Raw genomic sequence first — 17,436 nt, forward strand, 5'->3', positions numbered from 1 at the left:
ATATTGTTATTTTTCTATTTAGCGCGGCAATTATTGTTTATATGTATTAATGAATAAAGAGCTGCATTAATGTGTGATTTATATATCTTTTAGCTTTAAAAAAAAAAAAATAAGCCAAATGCAGATGATAAAACTACAACAAGCTGGTTTTCCGCTCATGTTCTAGCCGATCCATCAAAGCACATAAAATTGTATTTTATAAACCCAATTTAAAAGCCTCGAGCGGGCTCCGATAATTTTATGCAACCTCAGATGGCGCTTGAATTAAAGCGCAGCTTTTTCGGGAGTTGCAGACAAACAGTAGAATGTGCCTAAATTGTGTTTGGCTTTTCTTGTGAGGATCTTGAAAGTTTCCCAAAGTCAAGCTGAACAGTAAGATTTATGACGATGATTACTCCGTTAGATGCCAGCGCTGAGCTAATGGAGATCAATGGCTCTGATATTGTATGCTGGCTGGGGAGCACGGGGGATTGTTGTGTGTGTCGAGAAGCAATGATAGTGGACCACGCTGGTACAGTGCTCAGTAATGAAACATAAGTGAATGGAAAGTTAACGTATAGTGGTCTTGTAAATTTTTTTTTTTTTTGGTCTGAATTTAAAAAATGAAAAAAGGTAATATATACAGTGAGGGAAAAAAGTATTTGATCCCCTGCTGATTTTGTAGGTTTGCCCACTGACAAAGGTCAATGCATATATTTAGCACTGATCACTGTATTAGTGTCACTGGTCTCCAAAAAAGTGTCTAAAGCGTCAAGTGTCCCGACTGTCTTCTGCAATATCACAGCCCCATTATAAGTCGCTGATCGCCGCCATTACTAGTAAAAAAAAATAAAAATATCCCATAGTTTGTAGACGCTATAACTTTTGCGCAAACCAATCAATATACACTTATTGGGATTTTTTTTACCAAAAATATTTATTCATATACATATTGGCCTAAATTGATGAAGAATAAAAAAAAAAGGACATATATTTTATTTGGGTACAGCATCACTGAGCCCATGCAGCATAAATGCTGGCATATTTCCTCTGCCCAGGCAGCCCAGATAGGGTTGCCACCTTTTCTTCAAACCCAAACACTTTAGTGGCCTGGGAAACCTTTGGGTGCTCCAAGGAGAGTAGTAATGCGGTGTGCATAATGTGCCGCAACGAACAGTGGGTGTGGCCAAATTGCCCTTTGCTGACATGATCGCCCTGCCCCCCCGTGATGATGAACCTGCCCCCAGACAGCATCAGATTTGTGTGTGACTATCTTGGTTACTTGAGGAGCAGCAGCCCAGTCTGAATAATGTGTCCAGGTTTCAGTCTGCCTGAAACCCGGACACATGATTCAAAACCCGGACTGTCTGGGTGAATCCCTGACAGGTGGCAACCCTAAGCCCAGGTGGATTGTACATTTTCTATTTATTACATACGCTGGACTAGTGTTAATGATCAACGATGGGGGAGGGATTGGACTGGGTGCGAACACAGTTTGGTCTGTCTGACCCAATAGAACAAATAGCAAAAACACGGCGAAAAAAAAACCCCTTAGTGTCTTTGATAGACAGGCCAAAGCAAAAAGTATAAAGAGTAAAAATTATTTTATTTATTAAATATTGATAAAAGTATGCATGTAAAAAATGTACATTGAACATAAGAACAATATATCCTTAGCCAGAATAATACAGTTGTATGAACTAGTCACTGTCCTGTGGCAAACTGGACTAGTGGCGGTCAAAACAGCATATAACACCTTACATGTTTTGGACTGAAAGTCCTTCATCAGAGGTATTGTTATAAATTCATTCGTATGGGTATAGAATCTTTACAAAGAGAGTATACAGAATTATAAAGTAATAAACATCAAAATTATTATTGTAAAACATGCTTGGTTAAGGAACTGTACGTGGTCTTAATGTGTTTCTTATTAACGAGATTTAATACACTTCAGTTGTCTGGAGATTTCATGAACACACCAAGAATGATCTAGGATCCTAATTATATTGGATTAATATAATATTTTAATCTTGGAGCAGTTATAAGGCAAATATAAATATTTAAAATCAGAGTATTGGTACTTTAAAGCGGAAGTAAAATCTGCCACCCACCGCAAAAAAAAAAAAACCCTCAAAACCCCATTACCTTCATTTACCAAATGATAGATAAATGCTCCAAAAAAATCTGTGTTAGATCTTTTGCTTTGTTTTCCAGTATAGGCCGCTCCACTAAAAGCTTTGCGTCCCTTCCTGTTTTTGCAGATGTAAACAGATGTCGTCCAAATGGGCGTAGCATAAGGGGTTGCAGGAGTCACAATCGCAACCCCACCCCTAGCTCCAGGGGGCGGGGTTGCAAACAGATGTCGTCCATGTACATCAGGTGCATTTACACCCGTACTTTTACCCACCTATGACCTTTCTCTTTAATAACTAAGGGCTCTTGCACACAGGCTGGCAGAGCCCAGTCAGCGTAACCGCCGGCGTATTTCCTCTGTCCAGGTACAGGCTGTCATTGACATAAATGGCTGTGCGCCTCTATACTCGTGTATATGGTGGTTCAATCATTAACACTAGCAAAAACAGCACCTGGTGCCTAACGGCATGGTGAAAAAAAAAAAACCTTAGGGTCTTTGATAGACAGGCCAAAGCAAGTAGTATAAAATTATTTTATTCATTAAATATTGATAAAAGTATGTATGTAAAACATGTACATTGAACATAACAACAATATATTCTTACCCAGAATAATACAGTTGTATGAACTAGTCACTGTCCTGTGGCAAACTGGACTAGCGGCGGTCAATACAGCATATAACACCTTACATGTTTCGGACTGAAAGTCCTTCATCAGAGGTTTTGTTATAAATTCATTCGTATGGGTATAGAATCTCTACAACAGGGGTCTCAAACTGGCGGCCCTCCAGCTGTTGCAAAACTACAAGTCCCATCATGCCTGTACCTGTGGGAGTCATGCTTGTAACTGTTGGCCTTGCAATGCCTCATGGGACTTGTACTTTCGCAACAGCTGGAGGGCCTCCAGTTTGAGACCCCTGCTCTACAAAGAGGGTATACAGAATTAGTATAAAGTAATAAACATCAAAATTTTTGTTACAACTTCATTGTTACTGTGCAGACAGTTAATATGGCAGATATTTTCAGTTAAAGATGGATAACTTACATTGTAAACATTTCAGACATGACATGAAAGGAATGGACTGATCAAATCACACATAAAAGACGAGGACATCTCTCTCAAAGACACATTGGCACACTCGGTCAAGGAGGAGGCACAGAAATTGTCTGGCTGCGAGGACTCTAATTAGTGGAACATAGTAGCTCCGTCTAATAATAGGCCAGCGGCACTAAATGAATAATAATTTAGACAAATTTGGAATACATGTATGCAACGCTAAGTTAGGCAGACATACAAAATAGCATGGCATGTTATCATGCGTTTCTGGTCTGCTGTAAATGGATTGAAGGATAACAAACATACCATGGAAAAAAGTGTGCTGCTCATATGTCGGTGTGTCCCTCAGCGTCTGCCCGAGTAAGCTGAGGGGCCGGCATATGAGTGATTTGTGGGGTAGATGGCGGCCAATCATGCTGTGGATAATGATTGCCGACAGCTGGCTCCATAACAGAGAGGAACTGACCGGCATATTTGCCGAGATAGATCCTCCCAGATTCCCCCAGTGCAAAGGCGCGGAGCTTTGTTGTTCAAGTGACGAGGTTACTTCCGGTTTCCCTGTTCCAGAGGGAAGCTGGAAGTGACGTCAGCAGCTCCGTGGAACGCATGGCCCGAGCAGAGCTGCCTGTAAGGTAAGTAAGTGAGGCTCAGGGCTGCATTAGATGGGGCACAGTGAGGCTGCATTTGATGGGGCACAGTGAGGCTGCATTTGATGGGGCACAGTGAGGCTGCATATGATGGGGTACAGTGAGGCTGCATTTGATGGGGCACAGTGAGGCTGCATTTGATGGAGCACAGTGAGGCTGCATTTGATGGGGCACAGTGAGGCTGCATTTGATGGGGTACAGTGAGGCTGCATTTGATGGGGCACAGTGAGGCTGCATTTGATGGAGCACAGTGAGGCTGAATTTGATGGGGCACAGTGAGGTTGCATTTGATGGGGCACAGTGAGGCTGCATTTGATGGAGCACAGTGAGGCTGCATTTGATGGGGCACAGTGAGGCTGCATTAGATGGGGCACAGTGAGGCTGCATTTGATGGGGCACAGTGAGGCTGCATTTGATGGGGCACAGTGGCTGCATATGATGGGCACAGTAGCTGTATTTGATGGGGCACAGTGTTTGCATTTGATGGCACAGTGTTTGCATTTGATGGGCACAGTGGCTGTGTTTGATGGGCACAGTGGTCGGCAATTGATGGGCACAGTGGCTGTGTTTGATGGTACAGTGGCGGCAATTAATGGGCACAGTGACTGCGTTTGATGGCACAGTGAAGCTGCAATTGATGTTTTTATTTCAGAATTTTTCAGTTTGTTTGCACCCCCCTAAAAAAAAATTTTGAGCACCAGCCGCCACTGGGAAATACGCTGGCAGTTACACTGACTGGGCTCTGCCAGCCTGTGCGCAAGAGCCCTTAGTTATTAAAGAGAAAGGTCATAGGTGGGCAAAAGTATGAGTGTAAATGCACCGGATGTACATGGATGGCATCTGTTTACATCTGCAAAAACAGGAAGGTACACAAAGCTTTTAGCGGAGCGGCCTATACTGGAAAACAAAGCAAAAGATCTAATACAGTTTTTTTGGAGCATTTATCTATCATTTGGTAAACGAAGGTAATAAGGTTTTGTTTTGTTTGGTTTTTTTTTTTTTTTGCGGTGGGTGGCAGACTTTACTTCCGCTTTAAAGTACCGATACTCTGATCTAAAATATTTATATTTGCCTTATAACTGCTCCAAGATTAGAACATTATATTAAACCAATATAATTAGGATCCTAGATCATTCTGAGCTTGGTGTGTTCATGAAATCTCCAGACAACTGAAGTGTATTAAATCTCGTTAATAAGAAACACATTAAGACCACGTACAGTTCCTTAACCAAGCAGGTAGTAAGTTATGAGGCTGTTGGGGAGCATTGATTATTTATACAAGCTAATCCTAAAACCCTGTATCCTCCTATGATATCCCACTGTGCGCCTGTCCTAACACAATAGGAGGCTTTAAAGGAGAACTCCAGGCAGGATACAGCATTGTGTATATTTTACTTTTGATTTTTTTTTTGTTTGTTTCATTTTTGGGATTTCTGTTTTTTTTTTTTTTTTGGGTTTGTTTAAAAAAAAAATGTTCTATGAATGTTGGGCAAGTAACAGGAAATTAAGCCAATGGTTTGATTCAAAAAATAAAAAAGTAAAATAATGCATTTGGGTGGCAAAAATATGAATGCAATCTATACACTGGGGGAGAACCTCTGGGGGAATCTAGGATGGAAAAGGACCTGGGGGTCCTAGTAGATGATAGGCTCAGCAATGGCATGCAATGCCAAGCTGCTGCTAACAAAGCAAACAGAATATTGGCATGCATTAAAAGGGGGAACTATAAGCATAGCATACTAGCTCATTATGAATTACTTACCCGAGAACAAAGCCCCCGCAGCCGTCCTCGTCTCCCCCTCAGGCCGCCCACATGTCGCCCGGGGCTTGCTTCCGGGTATCACGGCTCCGGCGCTTTGATTGGCCGGAGCCGCGATGACGTCACTCCCGCGCGTGCGTGCGGGAGCCTCCGCGGACGGCGCATTTACGTGCCATTGCTTCAGTTGGCTTAAGTGCGCATGTGCAAATACAGGGATATCTCCTAAACCGTGCAGGTGCAGTGCACCTACAGGCAAGCCTAATTATAGGCTTGCCTGTAGTTTAAAGTGGTTGTAAAGGGTTTACACCCACTTTAACATGATATTATTAGATGTACCGATAAATTTTTTTTTTTTTTAATCGGCAAGTACGAGTACCGATACGTTGCAGTGCGATTTGCATTCATACAAAGTGAATGAGCGCAAACCACACTGCAAAGAATCGCATGTGATTTGAACGGGAATGCAGTGCGATTCCTGTCAGAATCGTACGCATTTTCCCCACTGTCCTAGTGAAACCGCATGCGATTCGGACAGGAATCACACCGCATTCCTGTTCAAATTGCATGCGATTCTTTGCATTATGATTTTCACCCATTAACTTTGTATGGACGCAAATCGCTCCGCAAAGTATCAGTTTCAGGATCGGGAGCATTTTCACGAGTAGGATTACTGGTTTTTACCCTAATTCTTTGTTACAGTAGGCATGGTCATTTGATACAGTTTGGCTGTACATTAAAGGAAAACTATACCGTATTCCAGAAAGTGTGCAATTTAAAATCCAAATCCAATTTTCTTTTCTTTAAATGTTCCTAAGGCAGTGCTGAAAGAAAAAAGCAGCTCCTCCTTCAATGCTGCCCACCCACAGTTATCTCTTTTTAGCAACAAAAGGTCCTCAGTTCCAAAGTCCAAAGTTCCAGGAGGTTAGTCTAAGCTTCTGAACTTTTAAGAGCACCTTGCAGATTCTTCAGTTATAGAAAGGCCTCTAACCAAAGCCGTAACTTATGACTCACTGCTTTCTAGGCAAACGTTCTCCACGACCTCTCTAATAATGATAGCTCCAGGTGACTATCTAGGAGCCTGCAGTTTCCTGCTTTGAAATTTTTACCTCCTTTCTGTAGTGGTTCTGGACCTATTGGTTCTGCTCACATGTTCTGCTGGCATCTGTGTTCACCTATAGATGTTGCCTGCTCTATAGGTGTCCCTTTTTTCTTCTATAACTTCCTGGTCCGCCTCCCAGTCTGCTTCTCTATATATAGAAAGAAAAAATTGTGCGCTTGCATTAGATATTTAAATCTATATTACTACATGATTATCATAAGTAGATAAACAAATAAATAAAAAAATAAATAAAAAACACCATCAAAGTTAATTGTGAGTGAATTAGAAAGTCGCTATGCTACAGAGCAAACAGCGACATGCAAGTCAAATACTAATATTGACCATTGCATACATATAAACCAACAATAAAGTTATAAACTGGTGTGCAAAAAAGAAGAAAAAAACAAAGGTTATTCCACCCAAGTGCAAAGTCATAAAGTTCAAAATTGCATCCTGAGTCGCAGGAAAAACGCATATCCAAAGTTCATGAATTGCATTCCTTAGTGTGTATAAATATATATATAAATATATAAATAAAAAACACCATCAAAGTTAATTGTGAGTGAATTAGAAAGTCGCTATGCTACAGAGCAAACAGTGACATGTAAGTCAAATACTAATATTGACCATTGCATACATATAAACCAACAATAAAGTTATAAACTGGTGTGCAAAAAAGAAAAAACAAACAAACAAAGGTTATTCCACCCAAGTGCAAAGTCATAAGTGAAAAAGTTCAAAATTGCATCCTGAGTCGCAGGAAAAACGCATATCCAAAGTTCATGAATTGTATTCCTTAGTGTGTATAAAGGAATAAGGGGACGTGAAGGGACCTCCAACCACCAGTGGATCCGAAGGTTGATAATAGATGTATCCTTACCAGACACGTTGGACCTCCTTTATAGCAAGGCCTTAGAAGCATGCAGATTTAGCCCTCTGCAGGGACAGTAGATGTCAGCTCACCACACAGCTGGGGATGGTTCCGACACTTCCGCATTGATGTAAACACTCCCTCGTTTGGACTCGTAGGTAAAGAAGGGGAGAAAGAAAAAACTCCAATGGTATAGTATGTAAAAAAGGGGAATTTTATTGCCTCAGACAACTAGGCATCTTTAAAACATCCAAAACATAAAAGCCGGCAAAATATAAAAACAACAGAGATGCCCGTGCTAGGTTACATGGGGCTCTATGGCGATCTGGCGTACACTGCGTAGCCAGACTTTGCACTTGGGTGGAATAACCTTTGTTTGTTTGTTTTTTCTTTTTTGCACACCAGTTTATAACTTTATTGTTGGTTTATATGTATGCAATGGTCAATATTAGTATTTGACTTACATGTCGCTGTTTGCTCTGTAGCATAGCGACTTTCTAATTCACTCACAATTAACTTTGATGGTGTTTTTTATTTATTTTTTATTTATTTGTTTATCTACTTATGATAATCATGTAGTAATATAGATTTAAATATCTAATGCAAGCGCACAATTTTTTCTTTGTATGTAATTTTTTCACCTCATTGATATTTGTGGTTTTGTTGCAGCTGCAGTTATATTAATTTTTTGCTTGATAGCACAGGTTTTCTCTTTCTTTCTCTATATATAGACATGCTCAGGGAACCTTATGTTGCCTGAGCAGCTTCCTAGTTTCTCTGCTCCTGCTTTCCCACGTATTACTTGTATTCATTGTCTGACTTCCCGTGTGCCTACCCCATTTTCGTCTTCCGTTTTTGCCTGCCTGCCACGTGCCCTGACCTTGGCTTGTTTTCCAGATTCTCTTCTGTCTCCTGCCATCCTTTCTCTGCTGGGTGTACCTAGGGGCCTCAACCTGGTTCCAGTCTGCTGCACATTTATCCCCACCATCTGGGGCCCTGGTGAAGACGTAGACTGGAGCTTAGACTCTGCACCTCAGGGAACTCCAAGTTGGCCTTCTACAAGAGCTCACTACCATAGGAACCTGACAAGTGCTTGGGGCCTGCCAAATCCAAAGGGCTCCAACTAGATGGCTGTTTTCAGGAGATGGTAAACTGCACCCTTCCGTAATGCCCACAGGCCTTACTCAAGACAGGCCAAACTGCCTCATTCCCTTCAGAGCCCGCTACCAACTTCTTCATCCAGACATTGGCTATACTGTTGTCTTTGTCGATTGCAGGAAACTTTTACTTTTACACAATAGTGAAGTACATAATATTTCACAAAACAAGGAGCCGGACTCCTCACAGTTATGTTACGCTTCACAGGACTTTGTCACTAGCGCCAAGAGGAGAGTCACAGTTCCCACATGTGGTTTACAATTTCCAGTCTTCTTTATCAGCAAAAAGCACAACTTATATTGCATCCTTTCCCAACGTAATGCAATCTTGTTCTTTCCCCCCTAGGGAGAAAGCGATTCACCACCCCACTACACAGTGGTGCACGAGGTACTCACCTTTCCCTTTCCTAGGAACATGGGTCTTCTCCCTTTACAAGGGCAGATACTCTGATCCTTCCAACTCCTCCCCCAAAAGCTTTAAATTCCCCCTAGTGAGTGTAACTGATGGAGAGCAGAGCACCCAAGCAACCCCTGGGTTGGACTAAACCATAAAGGGAACTTACACCTTGTTACACCCAGAGCCATTCAACTGTGGACTGGCCCCCTGCATTACCACAGCTCCTTGCAATTAGTGTTATGATGCGTAGCGCAGCAGTGATGTAATCGTGTCTCATCTCTTAAAGCTCAGAGTTGGGCTTTAGGTTCTTGTAACTTTACCTGAAAGTATTTTTCAGGATCAATTGCTCCACAATATCAGCTATAGAGGTTAGAGAGGGTTCTTGAGAATATGTGAACACTTAATGTTCATATCCTGGCCACATATTCATTTTAATATAACACTTGTGTCTAATCATTGAAGCATTTAGGCAAAAAAAAACCTGTGACTCGTTTTATTTTCCACGGAGTGTCTTTTTAGATGACCTAGCCCAGACTGGAGTCTCACAGCATATGGTGAGAACATGAGAAGTCTGTAGCTCCACATTTATCATCTCCTCTCCATTTTCCATGTGGAACGCGATATTGAAATGTAGTTCCCAGAGCTGTCCTTATTTGCATAGTTTGTTCTCGATCCTATCAAAGATGGCCATAGGGGGACTTTTATCCATTGAGCTCATTAGAGCGGGCTGTGTTCTGCCGTGGCCTTTATCATCCTGCCAGCTCTTCATCCTTTTATATTTTGGCTGGGATCAAGCACAGATGTGCCAGCGACTGGCACACATTTTTCCCCTGGTGTGCCGATGGCTCCTGTGCTGTGACACTGCACAGCTGTCACTAACAAGTCAAAAACACGTCATGCTGAAAAATGTCTGGGTGAGCGGCTATTGTTGCCCATAGCAACCAGCTAAATGATTTCCTAGTGTGAGCCAGGTATGATAGGGAGAAACAAATTGCTATGGGAACAAGAGACATCATTTTTTCTGGCACAAGGATCCCTCCCTTTAGTACGGGGAAGGGTATATTATGTGCAGCGCCATCCATTTAAGTGTGTGCCTAGCCAAACGATTTATAAAAATATATAATTGTATTTTTTTTATATGATAAATGCATTTGCATTCATATATCTTTATACTTACCTCTTAGTTTAGATTCTTTAGTTTTTGCCTTTTTTTAATTATAAGCACTCCTCCTCTAAGAGTAGTTTAAAATGACCCTCAAAATAGCGTGGTAGGATTACATTCACCTCTCAGGGTTGGATCCTTAGCATATAATAGGTTGAATAAGTTGGGTGCCGCCAGTCACTTTAGTCTTTTTGTAATTTTATTGATGAATAAAAAGAGAGGCCCCTTTCACACGGGACGGATCCGTGTTGATCCGCCCCGTGTTTATCCGCTGCTCAGCGGGGATCGCTCCGCTTTCCCCAGCTGAGCAGGCAGATGACAGGGCGGGACCCGCACACTGTGCAGGGACCGCCCTGTCAGATCTCCGCTCTCCCCTATGGGGGATTGGAGGAACACGGACCGTCTGTCCGTGTTCCTCCGATCCGCTCTGCAGACGGATAGAAAAATAGGATTTTCTTCTGTCCGCAGAATCGGACGAGAGCGGAGGCGGACAACATCGGGTGTCAGCGGATGTACATCCGCTGACACCCGCTATCCCATAGGGATGCATGTATGTCCGTATTTCATCCAAAAACGGATGGATGAAATACGGACATACGGTCCGCACGTGTGAAAGGATACGCCCTCTAGAAGGAAAAAAAAATGGCAGCAAATTAGGCTCACGCAGTTTGCAATGCGAATCTTAATTCCCAACCCAAATTTAGTATGTGTTTACTTCTCTCAAGTTTCTTGGTAGTAGTTGTTGGCCCTTTAATAGCAGACAACGTCAACCCAATGCTTTGTCGTAGCCCCCAGCTTGACCTAACCAGCACCACGCGTAGCCCATTCCATATCTTCCTCAGGCCTTATGGCAATGGACCCTAATAGCAGCTTTACCAAGCACAAGTTTTGTTTCCAGAAGATGTTCTCATCTTGGGAAAAGCCTCTTCTAAAGATGATGCGCAAGAAAGCCCGCAAACAATTTGCTGAAGACAAGCAAACTAAGGACGTGGATTACTGGAACCATGTCCTGTGGTCTGATGAGACCAAGATAAACTTATTTGGTTCAGATGGTGTCAAGCATGTATCACGGCAACCACGTGAGGAGTAAAAAGACAAGTGTGTCTTGCCTACAGTCAAGCATGGTGGTGGGAGTGTCATGGTCTGGGGCTGCATGAGTGCTGCCAACACTGGGGAGATACAGTTCATTAAGGGAACAATGAATGCCGACATGTACTGTGACATACTGTGATCATACATAGCGTGACCCCTCACTTAGGAGACTGGGCTCCAGGGCAGTATTCCAACATAATGACCCAAACACACCTCCAAGACGACCACTGCCTTGCTAAAGAAGCTGAGGGTAAAGGTGATGGACTGACCAAGCATGTCTCCAGACTGAAACCCGATTGAGCATCTGTGTGGCATCCTCAAACGGAAGGTGGAGGAGCGCAAGGTCTCTAACATCCACCAGCTCCGTGAGGTCTTCATGGAGGAGTGGAAGAGGACTCCAGTGGCAACCTGTGAAGCTCTGGTGAACTCCATGCCCAAGAGGGTTAAGGCAGTGCTGGAAAATAATGGTGGCCACACAAAATATTTACACTTTGGGCCCAATTTGGACATTTTCACTTAGGGGTGTACTCACTTTTGTTGCCAGCGGTTTAGACATTAATGGTTGTATGTTGAGTTATTTTGAGGGGACAGCAAATTTACAGTTTTACAAGCTGTACACTCACTACTTTACATTGTAGCAAAGAGTCATTTCTTCAGTGTTGTCACATAAAAAGATATAATAAAATATTTACAAAAATGTGAGGGGTACTCAATTTTGTGAGATACTGTATATATACTGTACATATATTTATAGCCATATTTAGACAGTGACATTGACCAAATGTGGCCATATTAGGTCAATGGTGTCATGAGCATGCCCTGCAAGGATCTGCGAGGTGGAGAGTACACTCCCTGTTCCTCTCACTGACCACCAACGCCAGACATATCTTCCTCCCATTGGCCTTGACTGAAGGCATTTCTCCCTGTTTCTTACCGCTGACGTCGGACATGTATTCCTCCCACTGATGCTGAGCAATGGCTAATTGGGTGCTGAATTTTTCGGGAACGACGACTTGCATCTGGATTCGTTCTAAACCTAAGTTTGGACCAAACCAATGCTCATCCCTATTCACAGACATCTTTTTCCTCCCACGAATTCTTGATGACGAACATTATTTTCTTCCAATGACTACAGGGGGTTTCTTCTTCCCACTGACCCAACATCGGGCATTTCTTTCTCTCATTGACCACTGACACTGGGCATGCCTTTCTCCCACCAACCTGACAGCAGGCATTTCTTCTTCTCACTGACCCAACCTCAGACATTTCTTTCTCTCATTGACCACTGACACTGGGCATGCCTTTCTCCCACTGACCTGACAGCAAGCATGCCTTCCTTTCTCTGATCACCGATACTGAACATGCCTTCCTCCCACTGATGCTGGGCATTTCTGCCCCTTACCCTACACCGGGCATTTCATCCTCCCACTGATGCTGAGCATTTCTTGCTCTGACCATTGATTCCGGACATGTCACCCTCCCACCGACCCGACGACAGCCATTACTTCCTCCCACTGACTCAAACGGGCATTTAGTTCTTCCATGTGTACAAAAGTGTAGTGGTATTTCAGACAAATAAAAAGTTCAAAACATTGTGATACACAGTAAGAGCCCTTGCCCACTGGGGCGGTTTGCAGGCGCTATTGCGCTAATAATAGCGCCTGCAAACCGCCCCGAAAGTGCCGCTGCTTTCATTCCAGTGTGCAAGCCCCGAGGGCTTGCACACTGGAGCGATGCGCTGGCAGGACGGTAAAAAAAGTCCTGCCAGCAGCATCTTCGGAGCGGTGTGTATACCGCTTCCTTACCGCTCCTGCCCATTGAAATCAATGAGACGGCGCGGCTATACCGCCGGCAAAGCGCCTCTGCAGAGGCACTTTGCGGTGGTATTTAACCCTTTCTCGGCCGCTAGCAGGGGGTAAAACCGCCCCGCTAGCGGCCGCATACCGACGGTAAAACGCCGCTAATAATAGCGGCGTTTTACCGCCGACGCCGCCCCCCGCCCCAGTATGCAAGGGCTCTAATAATCTGGAACATAAACATACAGTAGTACCTTGGATTACGAGCATAATCCTTTCCAGAAGAATGCTTGTAATCCAAAGCACTTGTATATCAAAGCAAGTTTACCCATAGGAATCAATGGAAACTCAGATAATTAGTTCCACTGTCACTGCTAGTGTATGCAGTACCCCATGTGGCCAGAGGTGGAGGGGTGAGGGGCACTGGAGACACTCGGAGAAGCTTGGAGACACTCAGGAACCGAGTATCTCTGAGCGGCTCCGAGTGTCTCCGAGCGTCACCGGCGCCTCCGCACCTCTGGCCAACTGTGGTACTCCACACCCCAGAGGCTTGAATTCTGCTCATCTTGCAAGACAACGCTCGCAAACCAACTCAGGATTTTCTTTTAAAAACAGCTTGCATTGCGAAACGCTCGTAAACCGCGTTACTCACAATCCAAGGTTTTACTGTACATAAATAATTATGTTATAATATTCTCACAATATAAAAATAAATACTATGAAAACGAGTGATCAAATGCCCTTAATAGATAAGACAAACAAACATCCCAGCTCTCCAAAGGAGATCTGCACTTTCCAGTAACAGCGTGCCAAGTGTATGTACATAAAACACAGAAATAAACGCCTCCAAATACTGTAGTAAAATATAGTCAATTTTATATAAAAGGAATTAAAAGCACTCAGATGATATTATGAATAAAAGAGAGCTCTTTATACCAAATTAGAATCCTGCTCCATACAATTCTTAGTACCGCCCAGTAACCAAAATGGCTTTCTTCCACTAGCCAACAATGCTGGGCATATCTTCCTCGCACTGCCTCGACACCAGGCATTTCTTTCTTTCACTGACCAGTGACCACCAACACCAGCATTTCTTCATTCCACTAACCACGACCCAGACAGGGCATTACCGCTTCCATCTGGAGTAAGGATGAGCCTAGGTGGACCGAACTTTGTCTGTCTGGACAAACATTCAAACTATTGCCCGTTCGGCCCCCTTTTTAGTGGGAGCTGAACATTACATACAGTGGGGAAAATTAATTATTTGATCCCAAAGCAAAACATGACTTAGTACTTGGTGGAGAAACCCTTGTTGGCAATCACAGAGGTAGGACGTTTCTTGTAGTTAGTGACCAGGTTTGCACACATCTCAGGAGGGATTTTGGTCCACTCTTCTTTACAGATCTTCTCCAAATCCTTAAAGTTTCAGCCCCCTCCATAAATTTTCTATAGGATTAAGGTCTGGAGACTGACTAGGCCACTCCATGGCCTTAATGTGCTTCTTCTTGAGCCACTCTTTTGTTGCCTGATCCCTCACTTTTCTCATGATCATCCTTACCCCATGAGGTGAAATCTTGCATGGAGCTCCAGACCGAGGGCGATTGATGGTTATTTTGTATTTCTTCCATTTGTGAAATAATCGCTCCAACAGTTGTCTCCTTCTCACCAAGCTTCTTGCTGATGGTCTTGTAGCCCAGTCCAGCCTTGTGCAGGTCTACAATCTTATCCTTGACATCCTTTTTACAGCTCTTTGGTCTTGCCCATGATGTTCAGGTTTGAATGGAAGAGATTCTGTGGACAGGTGTCTTTTATACACATAATGAGTTGTCGTTAGGAGCACCTTCTTAAATTGACAGGACTAATCTGTGTACCACATGAGTTCATACTGTAGCCAGTCTGTGGGAGCCAGAATTATTTTTGGTTGGTACAGGATAAAATACTTATTTTACTCACTGAACTGCAACTCAATTTATAACATTTGTATCATGTTTTTTCTGGATTTTTGGTTGATAGTCTGTCTCTTCCATTTAAAATGCACCTATGATAACAGTTATAGACCCTTCATCTCTTTGTAAGTGGGCAGACTTACAAAATTTGCAGTGGATCAAATAATTATTTTCCCCACTGTATGGAAGCTGAATCTATACTGCTTCTATATACAGTCAGTAATGATGACCATTGCAAATATACACATAGATGAAACACATAAGAAACAATACGAAGTGATGAGTGTTGGGTGAGATATAATAATGTCCCAATGTATAACTGTAAATTGAACACAAGAAAGTCCCAAACATAGGCTGGATATAAATGTTGGACTGGTGTAAGAATCTTCTTTTGTATATCATGGGTTATACGGTCCTGGAATATAAATAGATGGAATACGCTTACCAACAGGAGTGGATTCGGATGCCGGTGACACCTAATCAAGCAAGCTCTGAGATCCTTGATGGACGGTGGTTGGTCCTGGAAACCCCGGATCTCAAGGGGGATCTATCCTCTATGGTCCACGTCACGACTGTCAATTTCAGAAGCCCAAGAGGGGATCTCCGCCACAAGAAAGTCTCCAAAGCGTGGGTGGTTCCCAAAAAGATAGATAAAACGCCAATAGTGCAAATCAAATGACGTATTTTATTGGATATTACCAATAATCGACAAACGGTATAAAAAGGGTGATCACGTATAAAACAATAAAATCAAGTGTGGGAAAGAGTAAGGCTCGCCCGACACGTTTCGTCCACATGGACTTCAACAGGGGCATCGATGTGTATATTTGCAATGGTCATCATTACTGATGTGTTTTTCACCATTTGCCATCATCATAGCGCTGCATTTCACTTCTATTTCTGATTATAATATTGGTCATATTTTATGTAGCTGCTTTTTTGTATTGGGTTAGCGCAGTGTTATTTTCTTTTTCGTTTTTATATACAGTCAAATAGCCAGATTGATATAGAAGAAGAGGCCTGGAACTTAATTTATTTGTCTGGAGCCATGGCAGAAAGAATTATTCTGCCTGCCCCTCAAAGTGTCCCTTCTCTGCCTCCCATCATTCAATTTGCCCTTCCTTCTTGCAAACACGAGCTGCAGCACCCTCATAGGTGTGACCCTAGCATAGCTGATCTAGTAGCTTCTTCATTCCCTGAGTCACTGATTCGTAATGAACATGCAGAAAGTAAAGTCAGAACTCCTAATCTGCATACTTATTCCCAGTCAGTGACCCGTTAAGAATTAAAGCCCATGGCTGGCAGCAGACAACTCCCATTTTGAAAAACTGTTTAGGAATGGCAACCTCTACATCACTCTCAGAACAGGTTACCTTTAAACATTTGATATGGTCCTCAGGTTGGCTTTACAACCAAGCCTAATTCTACTTATCCATTTTGTATTTCACCTGAAGACTGAGAAGTCAGGAAAGTCCTGGTGCTTACAGCAGCATGAAAATGAACTGTCATTACTCAGCTTGCAAAGTACTCAGTGGAGCCGAATTTCAGATTCCTCCGGCAGCCCGCAGCATATAGAAGCAACTACCCGGTGCCGCATGCAGGCTCCTGGCTTATCAGCTTTGTCCTTATTGACTAATTTGTCATCACTGGCAGAGGATGTTCCATTAAGGAGCAGTCACTGAATTATACCCCACAGTCGTCTAGAGCTTCCCAGATCTTGGCACGATCCCTGTGCCTATATATTTCGCCCAGTAAGGGAAATCTTAAAAAAAAAAAAAAGTTTGTTCTTCTTGCCTCTTAAATAAAACCAATATAGGGAAATAAAAGCTAAAGTAAGCCTGACCCTGCTTAGCAGTTACCATAAAGTTGCAAAAAGAAAACTTAGTGAGGCCAACTCCCACATTGGCCTTTTCTGCACAGAGCTGCCAATGCCACTATGAGTTTGGTGAGGCTACCTATGGGGTAGGGTGACATGAGTATGCACAACAAGGGGTTAATTAACAGTAAGGGGGGTTCATTTAATCTGCCATGGGACTGTTTGCTGACCCACTGGCTTCTGTACTCAGCAGGTGTGCTAATCAAGATAGTTGGAAGTGCTTATTGGCACTTGGGAAAAGTTGGTGACCCAAAGGAAAACAAAAGAGGGTCACCATGACAGTCTGCAGTCAGTCTATTAGTTTGTAGAAGGGAGGTGGGAAGAAGAGGGAGGAGCAGGGGGATTCCTTGACATCCTAGGCCAGGGTTTCTCACAGCGTAGGGAGACACCACTCTAGTCCCTGCATGCAAGAGTGGCTCCATAGAATACTGCAAGAGAAGGGAGCCACCCTGAAACCAGAAGCCTG

General features: G+C 43.1%; 1 protein-coding gene across 4 annotated transcripts in view; it reads left to right on the top strand.

The window, feature by feature from the left end:
* DSCAM (DS cell adhesion molecule) overlaps positions 1-17,436 on the top strand; it is a 726,986-nt gene that overhangs the window by 548,884 nt on the left and 160,666 nt on the right. The window lies entirely within an intron of this gene.

This window comes from Aquarana catesbeiana, linkage group LG02, assembly GCF_042186555.1.
Source record: "Aquarana catesbeiana isolate 2022-GZ linkage group LG02, ASM4218655v1, whole genome shotgun sequence".
Lineage (NCBI taxonomy): Eukaryota > Metazoa > Chordata > Amphibia > Anura > Ranidae > Aquarana > Aquarana catesbeiana.